This window comes from Elephas maximus, chromosome 20 (assembly GCF_024166365.1).
Source record: "Elephas maximus indicus isolate mEleMax1 chromosome 20, mEleMax1 primary haplotype, whole genome shotgun sequence".
Taxonomy (NCBI): domain Eukaryota; kingdom Metazoa; phylum Chordata; class Mammalia; order Proboscidea; family Elephantidae; genus Elephas; species Elephas maximus.
Genome location: NC_064838.1, coordinates 20,633,777 through 20,653,139, shown reverse-complemented (window position 1 = coordinate 20,653,139; position 19,363 = coordinate 20,633,777). Strand labels below are relative to the sequence as shown.

At 39.2% G+C, this 19,363-nt stretch overlaps 1 protein-coding gene across 3 annotated transcripts in view; it reads right to left on the bottom strand.

Moving 5' to 3' along the window:
- Positions 1 to 19,363, bottom strand: part of PPP4R2 (protein phosphatase 4 regulatory subunit 2) — a 78,403-nt gene that overhangs the window by 22,704 nt on the left and 36,336 nt on the right. The gene's annotated exons all lie outside the window — the stretch shown is intronic.

Here is a 19,363-nt window from a genome sequence, read left to right as displayed (position 1 = left end):
CTAGGTACCATTCTTAGCATTTTTAAAACATTATTTCACTTTCACTTTCTCCCTCATAACAAACCTAACCAGGGAGGTGTTACTGTTCCGTTAAAAATGGATTATTAAGAAACTGGCCTATGGTCACATTTATAATTAAGTGAACAGGTCAGAGTTATTTCAAAACCCAAACTCTTTAATATCCAACCTATAATGTTTATATATAATAGTAAAGGCTTCCTGTCATTTATCTGTTAATAGCAAAATAAGCTTTAATTTTTCCTTTATTCTTTCCCCTTTTAGATAATTATTTTCTGGCCCAATGTACCTCAACTGTAGCCACCATGCATCTGTCACTGGTAGTCTGCATGTTGCTTTGATGCTAAACAGATTTCAGAGGGGCTTCCAGACTAAGACAAACTAGGAAAAAGGCCTGGCAATCTGATTCCAAAAATCTGCCAATGAAAAAAACCCCATGGATCGCAACAGTCTGATCTCATTGTGGCTTCCGGCAACTAACAACAGGTCACTTAGAAGGTACGTTATCATAGGTTCTATCCAACAAGCACCTGCAAGTAACAACACATTTTCTTTTGTGCTTTCATGTCTATTCACTGATTAAATTAATACAAACAACTTTTTATCCTCTCTCTTCACATTTTATGACTAAAATAAGAGGGAATTTTGTGATACTTGCCTGAATATCCTAAATTACAGAAGACAAAAGTGTCAGGAATGCCAATCATTTCCCCAGGCAGAAAGTGCAACCTAGCAGCAGTAGATAGAGCTCTCACAGAGGTAACTCCTTAAAATTAGACAGGGTACTCTGGATGAAGGTGGTGCCAATCTGCAATCACTCTTCCATCCCCACCCAGCGATCTTATAAACTAAGGCAGTAAGTAGTGCCCAAAGTGTCCAAAAGGTCAAAGCTATTTTTGTAAGAATGACTCATTTGCCTTTTTTCAGTGCATGAATGGTACAAAAATAATAGTGGGTAGAACTGCTGGCCCTTTAACATGAATCAAGGCAGTAACAACAAAGTGTACCAGGAGTCATCATTTTCTTCACACCACAAACGCACAGTAAAAGAAGTCTATTTCACTTAAGTTAAATGTCATCGTTAGCTGCTGTTGAGCTGGTTCCAACTCACAGCAACCCTATGTACAACAGAATGAAACACTGCCCGGTCCTGCACCATCCTCACAATCACCGTGAAGTTTAATAAAGCAATAAAAATTATAATTTTAAAAAATTTCAACCCTTGAATAAACATCTTTTTCATATTCTGTGTAACAAAATAAGAGCATGCACAAAGTGCTTCCGCTGCTTGCCAAAGTGCTGTGAAGTCTCAAGAAACACTTAAGAATTGTTTGGTAGACAGTTTCTCAAAAATGAAAGAAGCGAGCCTGTTATTTCATGAGAAACAACTGATGGTATGCCGCCAATGATAAAATTTGAAATTTCAAGCAAAGGGTTAATTAAAAGTCTGGAAATTTTTTATTCTCCACTGTGAGCTTGCAAAGCACCCAATACTTTCCCAGGACATTTCTAACGCAACTCATTCGGATATAAAAGACACTAGGATTTTTTTAATATGGTACAGTGAGATGCGTCAACGCTAGAAAGATCTACTAGCTCAGTGACCTTAATGATCAAATCATACAACAGTACAAAAGATCCATTCAAAGTGTAAGACAGACCAATAGATTTTAATGTAAAGAGAATGAAAGCTTTATTGATATATTTCAGATTCTACATTGTGCTTCATCTTTTGAAAAACCACCACTTGTGACTCTTGGTGCAGTACTAGAAAATATGCACAAACACCTGAAAAGGCCGTTAAATTCTCCTCAACTTTTCCAACTATATCTGTGTAAGGCTGGGTTTTCTGTATATACTTCAACCAAAACTCACTGCAAAAGATTAGATGCAGAAGCAGCTATGAGAATCCAGCTATTTTAAGCTAGACATTAAACATATTTACTGAAGTGACCTCTCCCCCCAAAGAAAGCCAGTTTTTTCACTAAATTTTGTTTCAGTGGAAATATGATATAAAAATGTTATTTGTGTATTATTGTTACTTTAAATAGGCATTTAAAAATTGTCTTGGCTTTATTTGTATTGATAGATACAATCCACATAAAACTGTGCTGGGGTTCTCATTAATTTTTTTTTTTTATGTAAAGGGATCCTAAGACCAAAAAGTTTGAGAACAGCAAGTGAGAGAGTAATTCCAAAGATTCCCAACTGCACTTAAGCAGAGAAAGGCATGAGTCCCTTTACTTACAAAAATAAATTATATAATCAAAATGTAAATCATGAGGGTTTACTAACTGCAGGGGAATAATGTTGCTGCACACACACTTAAAAAAAAGAAACCTGACCAGCTGCCTCCAAGTTCATTCCAACTAATGTCAACCACATGTATTAGGGTAAAACTGTGCTCCATTGTTTCAAATGGTTTTTCAGAAGTAGATCGCCAGTCCTTTCTTCCAAGGTATCTCTGGGACAGTGTTAGCCATTTGCACCAACCAAGGACTCCAAGTGTCTGTCGGTCTGTCGTACTGTGGGGGCTTGTGTGTTGCTGTGATGCTGGAAGCTATGCCACCGGTATTCAGATACCAGCAGGGTCACCCATGGAGGACAGGTTTCAGCTGAGCTTCCAGACTAAGACAGACTAGGAAGAAGGAACCGGCAGTCTACTTCTGAAAAGCATTTGCCAGTGAAAACCTTATGAATAGCAGCAGAACACTGTCTGATATAGTGCTGGAAGAGGAGCCCCCCAGGTTGAAAGGCACTCAAAAGATGACTGGGGAAGAGCTGCCTCCTCAAAGTAGAGTCAACCTTAATGACGTGGGTGGAATAAAGCTTTTGGGACCTTCATTTGCTGATGTGTCACGACTCAAAATGAGAAGAAACAGCTGCAGACATCCATTAATAATCGGAACATGGAATGTACGAAGTATGAATCTAGGAAAATTAAAAATCGTCAAAAATGAAATGGAACGCATAAACATCAATATCCTAGGCATCAGTGAACTGAAATGGACTGGTATTGGCCATTTTGAATTGGACAATCATATAGTCTACTATCCTGGGAATGACAACTTGAAGAGGAACGGTGTTGCATTCATCGTCAAAAAGAACGTTTCAAGATCTATCCTGAAGTAGTACGATGCTGTCAGTGATAGGATAATATCCATACGCCTACAAGGAAGACCAGTTAATACGACTGTTATTCAAATTTACTCACCAACCACTAGGGCCAAAGATAAAGAAATAGAAGATTTTTATCAGCTGCTGCAGTCTGAAATTGATCAAACATGCAAATCAAGATGCACTGATAATTACTGGTGATTGGAATGCAAAAGTTGGAAACAAAGAAGGATCAGTAGTTGGAAAATATGGCCTTGGTGATAGAAACAATGCCAGAGATCGAATGACAGAATTTTGCAAGACCAACAACTTCTTCATTGCAAACACCTTCTTTCACCAACATAAACAGCGACTATACACATGGACCTCGCCAGATGGAGCGCACAGAAATCAATAGACTACATCTGCGGAAACAGACGATGGAAAAGCTCAGTATCATCAGTCAGAACAAGGCCAAGGGCCGACTGTGGAACAGACCATCAACTGCTCATATGCAAGTTCAAGCTGAAACTGAAGAAAATCAGAGCAAGTCCATGAGAGCCAAAATATGACCTTGAGTATATCCCACCTGAATTTAGAGACCATCTCAAAAACAGATTTGACGCACTGAACACTAGTGACCGAAGACCAGACGAGTTGTGGAATGACATCAAGGACATCATACATGAAGAAAGCAAGAGGTCATTGAAAAGACAGCAAAGAAAGAAAAGACCAAGATGGATGTCAGATGAGACTCTGAAAGTTGCTCTCGAGCATCGAGCAGCTAAAGCAAAAGGAAGAATTCATGAAGGAAAAGAACTGAACAGAAAATTTCAAAGGGCAGCTCGAGAAGACAAAATATTATAATGACGTGCAAAGAGCAGAACACGCTCGGTGTTTCTCAAGCTGAAAGAACTGAAGAAAAAACTCAAGCCTCGGGTTTCAACAGTGAAGGACTCTATGGGGAAAATACTAAATGACGCAGGAAGCATCAAAAGAAGGTGGAAGGAATACACACAGTCATTATACCAAAAAGAATCAGTCGATGTTCAAACCATTTCAAGAAGCAGCATATGATCAGGAACCGATGGTACTGAAGGAAGAAGTCCAAGCTGCTTTGAAGGCAGTGGCGAAAAACAAGGCTCCAGGAATTGATGGAGTATCAATTGAGATGTTTCAACAAACGGATGCAGCACTGAAGGTGCTTACTCGTCTATGCCAAGAAATATGGAAGACAGCTTCCTGGCCAACTGACTCGAAGAGATCCATATTTATGCCTATTCCCAAGAAAGGTGATCTAGCTGAATGTGGAAATTATAGAACAATAAAAAAATATATTTTTTTATTTTTTATCATTAATATCACACACAAGAAAAATTTTGCTGAAGATCATTCAAAAACGGCTGCAGCAGTATATCGACAGGGAACTGTCAGAAATTCAGGCCGGTTTCAGAAGAGGACGTGGAACCACGGATATCATTGCTGATGCCAGATGGATCCTGGCTGAAAGCAGAGAATACCAGAAGGATGTTTACCTGTGTTTTATTGACTACGCAAAGACATTGGCTGTATGGATCATAACAAATTATGGATAACGTTGCGAAGAATGGGAATTCCAGAACACTTAATTGTGCTCATGAGGAACCTTTACACAGATTAAGAGGCAGTTGTTCAGACAGAACAGGGGATACTGATTGGTTTAAAGTCAGGAAAGGTGTGCGTTAGGGTTGTATTCTTTCACCATACCTTTTCGATCTGTATGCTGAGCAAATAATCCGAGAAGCTGGAGTATATGAAGAAGAACCAGGCATCAGGGTTGGAGGAAGACTCATTAACAACTTGTGTTATGCAGGTGACACAACCTTGCTTGCTGAAAGTGAAGAGAACTTGAAGCACTTACTAATGAAGATCAAAGACCACAGCCTTCAGTATGGATTGCACCTCAACATAAAGAAAACAAAAATCTTCACAACTGTACCAATGAACAACATCATGATAAACAGAGAAAAGACTGAAGTCGTCAAGGATTTCATGTTACTTGGATCCACAATCAACAGCCATGGAAGCAGCAGTCAAGAAATCAAAAGACGCACTGCATTGGGTAAATCTGATGCAAAGGACCTCTTTAAAGTGATGAAGAGCAAAGATGTCACCTTGAAGACTAAGGTGCGCCTGACCCAAGCCATGGTATTTTCAATCACATCATATGCATGTGAAAGTTGGACAACGAATAAGGAAGACCGAAGAAGAGCTGACGCCTTTGAATTGTGGCAATGACGAAAAACACTGAATATACCATGGACTGCCAGAAGAACGAATAAATCTGTCTTGAAAGAAGTACAACCAGAATGCTCTTTAGAGGCAAGGATGGTGAGACTGCGTATTACATACTTTGGACATGTTGTCAGGAGGGATCAGTCCCTGGAGAAGGACAGCATGCTTGGCAAAGTACAGGGTCAGCGGAAAAGAGGAAGACCCTCAACGAGGTGGAATGACACAGTGGCTGCAACAATGGGCTCAAGCATAACAACGATTATAAGGATGGCGTGGGACTGGGCAGTGTTTCGTTCTGTTGTGCACAGATAAGAGTCGCTATGAGTCGGAGCCGACTCGATGGCACCTAACAACAACAACAACAGGGACTCAAGCACACAAATAGAGGGTAAATTTCATTCAGCGAAGTTCCAAATATGACAGAATAATGAGAGAAGGATTTGGTTTTGTTGGTTCCATGTCTCCTGTATATATCTAATGTATACATCTGTTGAATGCAGGAAACTTTAAAAGACTCCATAAAAATAAGTATACATTACTACCACTCTCTAAAATAATCTCCATTTCCCTTTACTGTCTTGTGAAGAAATATTTTTAAGGAAACATTTTAACTCAATAGATGAGGTTTTAAATCTCAGAAGAACAACTGTGGCATTACATGACTAAAATTAGCAAGAGTCACCCTCAACACACACTCAACAAACTAACAATATAGTCAAGCTGGTAAAAGGACATTTAAGACATCATACTTCTTGGTAAAAAGCTAAATGCCTTCTCCCTGAGAAACAAGAGAAGGATGTCTGCTTTCATTATTTCTGTACTAGAAGTTCTAGCCTGGACAATCAGGCAAGGAAATGAAATAAATGGCAACCAAACTGAAAAGGAAGCAGTAAACAATCTCCACATCCAGGTGACACACTGAAAATCCTAAAGGCTCCACAAAACTAATAAAGGAGTTCAGCAAGGCTGCACGATTGTTAATATACAAAAACGCACTGTATTTCTTTACAACAGTAATGAACAAAACCAAAAACAAAATTAACGATTACATTTATAATATACATCAAAAAGAATAAAATAATTAGGAATAAATTTAACAAAAGAAGTACAAAATGTATACTCTGAAAAGTACAGGACACCGTAGAAAGAAATTAAAGAAGACCTAAACACACCTACTCCTCACTTCGACTACCTCATTATTCAACATTTGGCATCTACGACAACAGTAAAAAATCTCCTGAGTATTTTGCACACTAACAAGGCAGCAAGCATGGTGAAAATGGCTTGGCATGTTTCTTCCCTCAAGGAGGGTCTCTGGGCGGCCTCTGGGAAGCTGGGCTGCTCTGTGCGGCGCCCTCAGTTCCCTCCTGGCAAAATAAATCCTCACATTTACTGTCAACTGATTTTAGATAAGGGTGCCAAAACAAAAACTATTTGAAAAACAGTAGTTTTTCAACAAATGGTGCTGGGACAACTGGACAGGCCAAAAAAAAAAAAAAAAAAAAATGAAATTAACTCAGAATGGATCAAAGACATAACTAGAAGAGCTAGAACTATTAAAAACTCTAAAAAAGAAAACGGGTAAATCTTAGTGACCTTCAATTTAGCAAAGGTTTCAAAGACATGACAACAAACAAAAAACAAACCAGACCATCAAAATTAAAAACATTTGTGCTTCAAAGGATACCCTCAAAAAATGAGAAGACAGTCCATGGAATGGGAGAAAATACTTGCAGATCACGCACCTTATCAGGGGCTTTGGTCTAGAGCACATACAACTCTGAATATACCCAAGAACGCTGAATTGTGCACTTAAAGTGGGTAAATGGTATAGTATGTAAATTTTATCTCAATGAAGTTGTCATCCCCCCAAAACCGGTGAGGGTGATTAGTAAAAACTATCTGCATGATGACCATAGTGACGCAAATGGTTAACTTGTTCCATGGCTAACCAAAAGGTTAGATATTCAAGTCTTCCCAGAGGTGTCTCCAAAGAAAGGTCTGGCGATCTGCTTCCCAAAAAACCCGCCACTGACAATTGCACGGCCCGGAGATCGACGGAGATGCACACGGGGTCGCCAGGAGTCAGAGCCGACGGCAACTGGTTTACTCGTTTATTTCCAAGATTCCTTCTTCCTTCCTTTCCCTGTTTCTAGAGGAATTTAAAGCTTTATGAAGCAGAGGCAGCACATTATAATTTTAGATATGCTGAATATTAATTTCTGATTAATATATAATTGTCAACAGTTCCTAAAACTTGCCTTTCAATTCCCCTGTACTATCCACATGCTGGTAGAAGGTCGGCAAAAATGAGGGCGACACTCTGTGGGACGGACTGACACAATATCCACAACAATGGACACCTGCGTGCCAACGATCACGAAGATGGCACCAAGACCATCTCTGTTCTGTTATCCATTCTGTTATCCATTGTCCTGCCAGAAGTCTGAACCAAATCCACAGCCACTAACAACCACAATCCACATGTATGTATTTAACTAATACTAAACCCACCAGGGAAGCTCGTACTGACAATCATCAGTATAACAGAACGCCTACGCTTCTCATTTCTTAAGAGTTCTTAGCAGTTTGAATTATCGCCCACTAATTCATAAGCTGTTAATTCATAAGCTGTTTTATGAATTAGATTTTCCACATACACAGGGTATTTTTTTAACCCTATTTTTGCACTATTTGCTAATCCATCTGTGATATTGAAAAATAAGCACATGAACAAGAATAGCCAGACAACAAAAAGTGAACAATGCCTGGTAAGGAACACTATGGGAAGCTTCAGAGAACCTATGACACTAACTCATGAGACAGGATCAAGCCCCATCAACTGAAATGAATGATGTAAACACTGTATTATAAGTTTCAAATGGAACAAGCATACCAAAGCCAAAACCAAACCCACTGCCGCCGAGCCAATTCCAACTCACAGTGGCACTAAAGGACAAGGCAGCACTGTCCCACAGGGCTTCCAAGGCTGTACATCTTTAAGGAGGCAGACTGCCACGTCTTTCTTCCCAGGAGCCACTGAGTGGGTCCGAACCATCAACCTTTCGGTTAGCAGCAGAGCACGTAACGCTGCGCCACAAGGGCTCTTCACACCATATATAGATTAAAAAACAAAAAACCCTTTCGTAAAAATTGAAAGACATAGCTTTCTGGTAGAACAAAACTATTTGACAAAAATAAAAACAGAAAACGCCTCCCTGAAAACTATATAATTCAGGAACAAACACAGGCTATAAGCAGATCAACTAAATATTTGGCAGCAAAAATAATTTTCTTAGGAATGTATTCATTAGATGAGTAGAAACTAAAAACAACCAAAAAATCCTTTTTTTCAATATGGAAATGAAATTACTCTAAACAGATGCTCATGAAACAAAAACATTTTCAATTTTAGAATTAACTCCTCCATGGAAAATCTTCTAGTAGAAATAAAATACATACTCAGAATTTAAACCAAAAATTTACTGAAATTCTTTTCCATTAGATTTTTAAGCAAGCTCACCCCTTCCTTTTCTTCTCTTTCCCTTTTTGCAGTTTCTCTTCTAGGAAGGTAAAACAAGTCATCTCATTAGTAAATACAGCCTCTTCACACTGGACTCTCTCTCTCTCCACAGACACTCATGAGTCCACACTAAATCAAACATGCTTCCCTGATAATCCCCTAAAGGTTAAAGATATTTATCAGGGACTCAAGGACAGAAAACCCATCTTTTATTTTCCCAGCTGGTTCTAGAACATGTTAGTGACCACTGGCCAGCACCTCAACTGGTTGTCTGTCTCCTACTGTTCCAAATTTCATTAGGGTTATGGGAGTCCTTCAATGCCTTACTTTCCTCTTCATATCTGGTCTCTGTCTACTCTCAGCCTAATTGCATTCCATACAAAACGTGTGTGGAAAGCTGACACAAGAGAGCCCTACTACTCCCAAACCCATTAAACCTGTTGCCCATCAAGTCGATTCGGACTCATAGCGACCCTACATGACCAAGTAGAAATGCCCCCTAGGGTTTCCAAATTGCCGATTTATTGGTTAGAAGCCATAGCTCTTAACCACTTCATCACTTGTAAATACAAAAGGGGAATATGGGAAAAATGAATAAATAAAAACAGGAAGAAATCTAATGGGACTGATCACTCCGGCAAAGGGACAGGCTTATAAAATGCTTAATCTTCAAAAAACTGGTACTGAATCAGGAGACTTACAATGTCATAAAGATTTGGTTTTAATTATATGACTGAAGCAAACAAGTAATTTAATCTGAATACCGAATTGAGAAGAAGATTGGTAAAAAGTCAGAACGCATTATGAATTGTTTACACAAATCATTATAACATTTTTAAGAACTAATTTTAAATACAAATTACTAGCTCAGAAAACCTCTACAGAGAATTAGAGAATGTTCCTTTCACATTATTTTACATTAACATTGTCATATTACCCTACATATATATATATACACACACACACACGCATATATAAATAAAATCAACTAACTGACCAAACATTAAAATAGAACAGTGAACTCAAACACAGCCCAGAGGCAGACACATACATATATGGAAACTCGGTATATGGGAAAGGACAGCTTATTCAGCAAATGGTTAGAAAACCAAACCCACTACTGTTGAGTCGATTCCGACTCTCAGTGACCCTACAGGACAGAGCAGAACTGCACCACAGAGTTTCCAAGCAGCACCTGGTGGATTCGAATTGCCACCGTTTTGGTCAGCAGCTGTACCTCTTAACCACTATGCCACCACTGTGTTCCATGGTATGTGCGTATATAATAACATCTGTTTTTTTTCTGACTGCATCACTGCAAAAAATGGAAGATACTGAAAGATAAAAACAAAATGGAAATTATCCACAATCTGCCTAGTTAACAATTATTGAAGTATATTTTAGTGTATTTCTTGCCAATATTTATTCCATTCTATATATGTTTATTAAAATTTGATGTCCTAATTTAATATCCTGCCCCCTCATGTGATTTACAGTGATATTTTTCAAGAGTCAGTCTTTGAAAGCAAGATTTTAAAAGATATCACCTATAGTTATACCATAATTAGTAATGATAGCCACCATTTTCCCCTCAAAATTTAGTTTGCTCCCAGCTCTCTGCAATTAACAACAATTTTGTGGTTAACATCCTAATAATAAATTTTTGTATGCATCTACTTATCACCTTAGCATAGATTACTCAAAGTGGAATTACTGAGTCACAAGAATGAAGTACATATAACAAACCTCTAACATAAACTTTCAAATGCCCTCCAGAAAAGCTGTACCACTTAATACAGTCCCGTCAGCAATGTCTAGAAACATTTACTCTGTTCGAGCAGTATAATCTTTCAAAAATTTTGTCAATATGACAGTAGAAAACCTTTACTTTAATTTGCATTTCATTCACTGCTAATGAAATTGAATATTTTTACCTGTGTTTATTGGCCGCGAGACACTTGTATGTTTGTGCAGAGATCTTTCGCAAGCTCTCCCCCCAGGGTTTCTCGTCCTTGGCACTACTGCTATTTTAGGCCAGATAATTCTTAGTGGTAGGGGACGTGCTGTGGATTGTAGGAAATCAACCAGCATCTCTGGCCTCCTCCCACAGCAGCCGGTAGCAGCACCACTTTCACCCCCACTCCTACCACACCCCCATGCTGTGACAACCAAAAATGTCTCCAAACATTGCTAAATGTTCCCGTGAAGACAAAATTATCCCCAGTTATGTCCCCCAAATTGTCCCAATGTGCCACCCTTACTCCTTTAAAACTGCTTGTCTGTTTCTTATGCTCATGTATTATTGAGAAGTAAATTACTATATGACACAGTATGAATGTAACTTTCAGGTTCTCTTTTTCTACTGGCTGCCTCAAGACTGAAAACTTCTTTTTGACACAAATTGTGAAGTGACACTAAAACATATTAGTCTAACTGTTTCCATTTTGAAACTACCTTTGAAATATTACATATTTTCTTACTCAGAAACTCCTGTCTAGCTATCTGAAGATGGCACGGTACCTGCTCCAAAGCAATGAAGTTCTGACACAAAAAGGGAAAGTATCTGCCTCTGAAAGTCTATTTTTCAAATTAGAGTGCTAAATATCTAATGACGGCTATACACAAAGAATCCAATCAGTCTCAGCTGATAACACTAACTTTCAGATGATAGCTCACTGTAAACTTGGGTTTCTTTTTTGGCAACTTGTATATTCATGATAAGGATTCTAACATGCCTAAAGATTCCAGTTACTATCCTCCACTCACCTCCCTACCAATTAAAAAAAAAAGTTCAAGAAATAGTGTGCCCTGGTTAACCTGACTTATGCTTAACTCCTGGCTAGCCTTTGAGCCCTTGTTGAAAATCTTTCTCAAATCTATTAATATACCAACATGATCACTTCCCTTCCACATAAACAGCTAAATCAAAGATACATTTCAAATGGCATGGCTCAGGCTGACAACAGCCAACTGAGGGGGTACTTACTGGGCACCAGCTAAATGGCTGAGGCCGATCTACTCTCCTCCCTGCTACTAGGGAACTACTGCATTTCCTCCACAATCCGGTTGATACCAATTCCAACCAGCCAACCGACCCCGCCCGACCCCCTCTTCCCTTCCTACCCACTCCTTCATTTTACCAGAGCCTAGGTAGGGCCTGGAGCCCTGGTGGCATAGTGGTTAAAAGCTCGTTTGGTAACCAGAAGGTCAGCTGTTCGAATCCACCTGCTGCTCCTTAGAAACCCTAGGGGGCAGTTCTACTCTGTCCTATAAGGTTGCTATGAGTCGGAATTGGCTAGACAGCAACAGGTTTGTCCTCAGTTTTTTTAGGGAGGCCCTGGGCCCTTTTTTCATTCTATTAACTCACCCCATAACATCAAGGTCAACAGCAGTTAGAAAGTACAGAAGATATATAAGATATATGGTCCTTGACTAACAAAATTAGTTTGGAGAACAAGAAGAAAATAAGACATCACAGAATATTAATTATAGAGATTTCAGTGATAGTACAATAGAACCAGAAGATCAATATAGGTTTAGAGCCATGAAGGAAAGGCTTCTGGACAAAGTTGGGACTTTAAGCTGAACTCAGACGAATAGATACAAAAAAAAAAAAGGTAAAAAGGTAGAGAAATTAAGTAAAGGCAGGAGGACCTGTTGGTGTGCACCAAGTCGATTCCAACTCATAGTGACTCTATACGACAGAGTAGAACTGCCCCACACGGTTTCCTAGGCTATAATCTTTACGGGAACAGATTGCCAGTTCTTTTCTCCCACAGAACTGCTGGGTAGGTTTGAACCAAGGACCTTTCAGCGAGCAGCCAAGCATTTAATCACTGTACAGTCAGATTTCCTAAAAGACAGGAGAATAAGCTTCATGTAGACAACTAATGAGTTTCTCAAACTCATCACTTTTGACATTTTGGGCTGATGAGTTCTTTGTTGTATTGGGTTGCCCTGTGCACTGTAGGACGTATAGTAACATCCCTGCCTTCTACCCACTGATGCTAGTAGGACCTCCCAACACCAAGTTATGACAAACCAAAAATGTCTCCAAACCAAACCCACCGCCATCGAGTCGATTCCTACTCATAGCGACCCTATAGGACAGGGTAGAACTGCCCCATAGAGTTTCCAAGGAGCGCCTGGCGGATATGAACTGCCAACCTCTTGGTTACCAGCTGTAACACTTAACTACTACACCACCGGTTTCCAGACACTGGCAAATGAACCCAAGGAGGAAAACTGCCCCTGTTGAGAACCACTGCAATACACAATCCTTTGTGTTGAGGATTATACTGGCTCCTGCAAAGTGGTGAGGCTGGCCAAACAGAATTTCAAGACCAAAGTCTTACAAAATTTGAGGAATAAAACAGCATATATATATATATATATATATATATATATATATATATATATATATATATTTTAAAGTGGAGGAGGAGTCTAAAAGACAGGTAATTCACAAAAAAAAACTTACCTGCATTTAAAAACTGTCTCATAAATCACTTACAGGTGTTCAGGAAAATGCGATGTGGAAATCTGACCTAGAACTGTTTCCTTGGGTGTAATCTTCTCTGTAGTGAGAAAGGAGGAGTGAAAAAAAACTCCTTTCTGAACCAACCGAGAGACCAACTCATTTGGTTTAACAGCAAAGTAAACACTATTGTTCAGTTTTTTAAGACTGAAATGTCTATGCATAAATGATTAGGGCTTTGTAATTTCTGTTACTGAAATACAAAAATGAGTCTGGCATAGCCAAAGGTGGTGAGAGATTACTAACTATACAGTTTAGAGCACAAGTTGCACCCTAGAAATTCTGGAGTTTGAAGGTGAGGCCCCAAGTGTCTTGAACAGTACTTATAATACTGGTTTTTAATATTCCACTATTTGTCTATTTTGTGTTATTTTACATACAGACTATTTTTTACCTGTGTCTCAACATGTACCCCAAAGTTATATGCTAATTTTAGATTATTGATCAAATAAGGACATACTTAGAAAGTATTTTTTCCATATCTACAGACACTCAGAAGGAAGAAAAAGTAACAATTATTCAGACCAAAGCAGAATTGTTTGTACTCTAGTCCAAAGACTGTCTGAACACATGGAAAATGAACATGTCAACACTGAAACCAATAACCCTTCCAGGAAATCTGCATCTACATCTACATATGATGCAATAAAAAAGACAAACTGGAAACATTTTGGAACAAAACTTCAGTTTGCTATTAATAAAAAGACAATCTCTGGTCTCAACCCACCTGGATCAAAGGAGAATGAAGAACACCAAGGACACAAGGTAATTACGAGCCCAAGAGACAGAAAGAGCCACATAAGCCAGAGACTACATTATCCTGAGACCAGAAGAACTAGATGGTGTCCAGCTACAACCGACGACTGCCCTGACAGGGAAGACAACAGAGAACCCCTGAGGGAGCAGGAGAGCAGTGGGATGCAGACCCCAAATTCTCATAAAAAGACCAAACTTAATGGTCTGACTGAGACTAGAAGGACCCCGGTGGTCATGGCCCCCAGACCCTCTGTTGGCCCAGGACAGGAACCATTCCCGAAGCCAACTCTTCAGACATGGATTGGACTGGACAATGGGTTGGAGGGATGCTGGTGAGGAGTGAACTTCTTAGATCAGGCAGACACTTGAGACTATGCTGGCATCTCCTATCTGGAGAGGAGATGAGAGGTCAGAGGGGGTCAGAAGCTGGCAGAATGGACACGTAAAGAGAGCGTGGAGGGAAGGAGTGAGCTGTCTCATTGGGGGGGAGCAATTAGGAGTATATAGCAAGGTGTATATGAATTTTTGTGTTGAGAGACTGACTTGATTTGTAAAAACTTTCACTTAAAGCACAATAAAAATTTAAAATTTAAAAAAAAAAAATCTCTGTAGCCCCATTCTCCCTCCCCCAAAAAAGTTGTTCAAAAATAACTACTCAGTGTCATCAAATAAGAGGTGGGATTATTGAAGATGACAACTTGGAGGAAAATATGCCCAATTAGTTTATAGCAGTCTCCACATTCTATGTAAGGTGAGATGGATGGCTTTTGTGTGGCCTTTCTCACCATGGTCTTGTAACTCCCATGCAAGTGACTGGGTGAGACTATGCAAATAGGGTAATTGTGGCCCATCAAGGGAACTGGTCAGTTTTGCCATCCTGCTGGACCTGGAATGAGCAAGGAGAGGATTCCAGAGCACATCCTTTGGACAGGGATCCCTGTGTTGAGAAGCTCCAGGCATCAGGAGGAGGAGAGAGGAAACAAGGAAGGCAGTCAGGGGTGGGGGGGGAGGGGGGAAGGAGGGAGAGAGGAGGTGGCAGAGAAATAGCGGTGGGAGAGATCAGCAGGGGACAGTGAGGACTGAGAAAGACAAGTGCCTTTGGACAGGAGGTTTGCTAGCGGAGTACAGCTTTGTAACACTTGCTTGAGCAGGGCAGAGGCCAAGGGCCAGGGAAAGGTCTGCCTGCAAGCACCGCTGGGAAAAGGCTGTCCTAATCGAAAAGTTTTTCCTGTGTGTTCCTGAACCTAAATTGTAGCCTGTTACTTCCCTAATAAGCCCCATAATAATGAATATTGTCTTTGATTTCTGTGTGGCCACCACAACGAATTACTGAACCCAGCAGAGAAGTAAAGAGTGCCACGAGAAGGACGGCTGGTGTAGAGGGTGGAAGCCAAGTTTGACAGGCGCCTCGTTAAAATCAGCCTTCTCACCCCTGAAGTTACAGGAGGTAGGATGCCACCTCCATGCCATTTTGACACAGTGATAATGGTTGGTGAGTTTTTAATCTGGAAAATACTGCACAAAAAGATTACTGATTCAATAAAGACACCATTTAGCACACATTTAAAAGATGGCACATTGTTTAATAGAACTTTTATTTTCAAACACTTGGTTTATTTTTTAAGTAATATTTTTTTTTTTTTTACCATACTGCTACCAGAATGGCCTTTAAAAAACATATCCTCTATGAATTTTAGAAAGAGACTGGGGGTAGAATGAGAAGTTGGGGTTGGTGGTTTAAGTCAATCACAAAAAGCTGAATGGCAGAAATTCTTTTTCTGAACAAGTTTATAAAGAAGGCATAGACAGTACCCTGAATTTAAAAAGGCATACAGAATGAAGTCTGATTATTTGAAGCTTCTGGTGACGATATAATTTTGTGCTGTACAATCTTTAGAACAATTATGCACACTACACTCTTGTTTCTCTACATATTCTGCAATGGGCTGGTAACATTCTCTGACGTCCTTCAGGCCTGAAATTATTTCCCTGATTTTTTCCTAGCCTTATAAATAGATGATGCTAATATCTACACTAATATCTAATAAGGGTAATTATTAAATCTAACGAGGGCAACATCTTTGAGGAAGTGACATATTTAAGAAGTGCAAAGTATGTTTTAAAATCTGTTAAGGGTGGTAGATAAAACCAAAACATATACACATGTCTTGAAATAAAGACTGGGTAAAACAACATAAGTTTTTTCTTCAATGTAAAATGATCAAACCCAATTTGAAGAGACAGTAAAATGGTTCAGGCACACCAGCATTGTTTGATACTGTTTTTGTATTAAACAGTATCAGCAATAATTGAAAACCTGATGGAAAAACATAGTTATTATCAAAATTTTTCTAAAATTAAACCAAAGAAGAAATGTAACAACTCAATCCTTTAAGCTGCCCAAGCCTCATCATTTTTTATTATAAATGAATGTTTAAAGTGGCCCATTAATACTCAATTATCATTTAAATTTACTATCTGACATCTGCCCAGTGTACTAATAATTACAGTGCTATTAATAGTAAAAATTAATCAGATAATTCACTGTACATTTTAAGTAAAACCACCTAGTCTTTATTATAGAATTTATTCTCAATAAGTACAAAGATGAATTTTCTAAATTCCACATTTTTAAAAGAGAAAAGCTTGGTTTTGATCGAGCAAATAACATAAAGATTTTGAAGGGTCTGCTACCCAGGAGGCAATAACTGGAAGTGGTGGGATTCTGTCTATAGACAGAAAATTCAATATTGGGGGAGGAGAGTAAGAGAAATATCCATTCCTTCTAGAAATTTCATTAAAACAATTCAAAGGGGATCTTTTCATAAAAGCATAAACCATAAGAACAAAGACAACTTGGGGAACAAAACTGCAACATTCTGGAAACAGAAGGGGACCAACGTTCAATCCTTCAGTAGTGGAAAGAGCAGACAAACAAGCGGATTTTCATTACAAAATCTCAAAGGTACATGAGTTGGGAAACTCGGTAGAAGTGAAAACAATCAATTCCGATTCATAGCGACCCTACAGGACAGAGTAGAACTGCCCCATAGGGTTTCCAAGGCTGTAATCTTTAAGGAAGCAGACTGACACATCTTTTTCTCCCTCAGGGCAGCTGGTGAGACAGCTGGTGGGTTCAAAGAGCTGACCTTTTGGTTAGCAGCGGTGCATTTTAACCATTTTGCCACCAGGGTTCCTAAAGTAGACGTGAAGGTGGGGCTAAAAATAAAAGGTTTGGTTAGGCTTGAGCAGTCAAAATCCCAAATCTCTTCCACCAACAACACAGCAGGAAGACTGCTCCTTTCTTCCATTCCCTACCCCTCTGGAGTTTTATTCTCTAAAGAAGATAAAAGCATTGAAAATGGGGGAATGTGCTAAAAATAGGAAGGGATTAAGTGACCAAAAGGAGGCCTGGTGGCACAGTGGTTAAGCATTCAGCTGCTAACCGAAAGGTTGGTGGTTCAAACCTACCAGCCTCTCCCTGGGAGAAAGATGAGGCAGTCTGCTTCTGTAAAGATTACAGCCTTGGAAACCCTATAGGACAGTTCTACTCTGTCCTGTAAGGTCACTATGAGTGAAAATCAACTTGATGGCAATGGAATATGACCAAAATTAAATGCTGAGATCCCCAGGTCCCAGAAGATAAAGAGCCAGGCAGATATCCAACTAGCAAACGCTAGCCACAGACCTTCTAATCAGTTCTTTGGGTGTGCCTCTCTTAAAAATGAGCTTGCAGTCAAGGAGCACCAGGTAATTCTGGAGAACATCTAATATAACAGAGAACCAAAACAAATCAATAAAATGAAGGCAACTTGAAGGAAACCAGATTATGCCAGGAGAGAAAACCTCAAAAGAAACTAACACTGATATCATCAAAGAGATGTAGGTATTTTACCTATAAACAAGATGACACAATATAGGAAATTAAAAAATAACAATAAACCTCAGAAATTCAAAATACAGTAGCAGAAATTAAAAGTTTGCAATTTAAATATAAACTTAAGAAAATGTTAAGTACAGTAAAAAGGCAGAAGACAATAAGGAAAGCAATCTTAAAAACAGAAAAGCTGTATAAAAAGTCTAAAATCTAAATAACCCAAGTTAAAAAAAACACCACCACAGACATCAATAATTAAAATAAATCAAAAAACTTTCCCCAAATTAAAGGACATTAGTTTTCAATTGGAAGATCCGTAGGTGGTGTATTATGATTACAGGGTCTCTATGAGTCGGAACTGACTCAAGGGCAGTGGGTTTGGTCTAAGTGTCGCGAAAGGCCTGGCGATCTGTTTCCATTAAGGTAACAGCCAAGAAAATCTCAGGAAGCAATTCTGCTCCGTAACACATGGGATCGCCATGAGTTGGAACTGACTCAACAACAACAGTTTTCAAATTAAGTCAACAAGAGTTGTTGAGAGTGGTCGACACAGGGTTAAAATACAGACCTAAAGCAAGGCACATCATAATTTGGGGATCAAAGGGAAGATTGCACAAAATTTCAGGGATCTAAAACAGGTTACATACAAAGAGGGCTTCAGATTTCTCAATAACACTGTACGAAGAAAGCAATGCAGAACTGCCTTCAAGATTCAAAGAGACAATTATTTTCAGCCCAGCATTCCATACCCAAACTACCCGTTAAGTGGGTAGAATAAACACATGTTCAGACACTGAAAATATTTAAAAAATGTATTTACAATTATGTCTTCTCTTAGGAAGCTATTGGAGGCTGAACTCCACCAAAACAACGAAGTAAACCAAGAAAGAACACGACATGGTATCTAGGAATCTGAAGACCCAATAAGAAAGTGAACTCCGGAATATGGTGAACGGAGACCCCCAAGATAATTAAGGCAGGTCTGGAGATCAACCAGTTGAGAATACAGTAGATAAGGTGGATCCGGAAGAGATTTTTCAAAACATGAAATTGAGAGAAGACCTAATATAGCTCAATATATTTCAATGACATGCATGATGGTGCAGTGGTTAAGAGCTCACCTGCTAACCAAAAGGTCAGCAGTTCAAATTCACCAGCAGATTCTTAGAAACCTTACAGGGCAGTTCTACTCTGCCAACAGGGTCAATATGAATGCGAATCTACTCGACAGCAACAAGTTAACCCACCACAACCAAACTCACTGTCCTCTGATCAATTCCAA